This window comes from Coturnix japonica, chromosome 2 (genome assembly GCF_001577835.2).
Source record: "Coturnix japonica isolate 7356 chromosome 2, Coturnix japonica 2.1, whole genome shotgun sequence".
NCBI lineage: Eukaryota > Metazoa > Chordata > Aves > Galliformes > Phasianidae > Coturnix > Coturnix japonica.
In genome coordinates, this window is record NC_029517.1 from 45,341,128 (window position 1) to 45,342,955 (window position 1,828).

Below are 1,828 nucleotides of genomic sequence, written 5' to 3' on the forward strand. Positions count from 1 at the left end.
GAATCTTACTGATGTCACCGTAGTCACCGCTGCCGTATCACGCACGCTCAGCGCCAAGACCTCTGGTGGTAAGCAGACATGGCTGATACCAAGAGAACCATGAGCGATGATTGCTCGGTTTTACACGGGAAGAAAGAGACTGGGTTCCCAGAACCGAAGAGCTGGTGGAGACTCACAAAAGCAGAGCAAATGGAGGAGGAAGAACACCTGTGCCCATAGAGCAACGGCGTGGCCTGGGAATACTGGTTTGCATCCCATGGAGATGGATGCCCTCCAGATGGAGAACCAATGGAAGTGTATTGAATTCCACCACATGTGGCCTGGCATATCGTTAAGCTGGAGTGAGGTTACTGCAGTGGCACTGAAGGTCCAGCTCTGCAGCTGCTGCACCCAGAATTAACTGGGAGGCCATTCATTAACATGCAGTAGACTTGCATGCAGGATAACCTACCTGCCCATTCCCTGTTGTTGCCCCTTTTGGAGAGATGGCATCTCTTCTGCATGGATTCCCAAGGAAGCAGGCAAACATGGACTTAGCTTGTCTTTGGCTGCTTCACTGTGTCTACAGGAGGTCCACCTCAGAGCTGCTATGGATCTCGAGCCCTAGAGGTGGGGTGTCTCAGCCTGAAGATGAGAATGCGACCCAGCAAGTGCTGGAAGGTGAAGCCAGATCTTCCATGGTGTTGCACAAAGGACAGCAGCAGATCAATGGAAAATAGAGTTTTTCCTTTGAAGCTAATGAAAACACTGTCCCCACAAGGGTGCTCAAGCAGAAAAGGTATCCAAAGGGGTTTCACATTCTGTCCTTGTATCTGCTCCCCCCACTAACCTGGACATGACAAACAATATGGACATCTTGAAGGCTCACGTGTCAGATCCCCCTCAATAAACCATTCTTTTGGTGATTGTTGATGTTTGTGTAAGTCCTTTTTTTCCGTCCTCCAGCCCTCATGACGATGTGGCATCTTGGTATTGAGGAGCCCCAAAGGAGGGAAGAGGTTCGGGTTGGGTACTGGGAAAAAATTCTTCCCTGAAAAGGTGGTTGGGCAGTGGAACAGCTGTTACAGGGAAATAGTCATGGCACTGAGCCTGTCAGAGTTCAAGAACGCTCTCAGAGTTTGAGCAGTGCTATCAGACATAAGGGTTTCACAGAATCACAGAATTGTAGGGGTTGGAAGGGACCTCCAGAGATCATCGAGTCCAAACCCCCTGCCAAAGCAGGCTCCCTACACCACGTCACACAGGTAGGCGTCCAGGCGGGTCTTGAATATCTCCAGAGAAGGAGACTCCACCACCCCCCTGGGCAGCCTGTTCCAGTGCTCCATCACCCTCACTTCTCCTTCTTTCTCTTCTCCTTCTTTCTCTTCTCCTTCTTTCTCTTCTCCTTCTTTCTCTTCTCCTTCTTTCTCCCTCTCCCTATTCTCCTTCTCCCTCTTTCTCCCTCTCCCTATTCTCTTTCTCCCTCTTCTCCTTCCTCTCTCTTCTACTTCTCCCTCTTCTCTCTCTTCTCCTTCTCACTCTTCTCCTTCTCTCTCTTCTCCTTCTCCTCCTTTCTTCTCCTCCTCTCCTCTCCTCTTCTCCTTCTCCCACTCCTCCTTCTCCTCCTCTCCTCCTTCTCCTCTTTCCCCTAACTACCAAATACTATACAGGGTCTGCTCTACCCTCCTTACCCCTCTATCAAATTTTAGACAGCTAAACCATTCTTCTGCATTCCTCCGTATTAACTCCCACCGTGGCTGTCCCTTCCCCCTCCCCTTTCCCCCCGCTTATCCCCGCCCCTCACGGTTTCCATATTCAGTTACTAAGCGACGGGGCGCGACCGGACGTG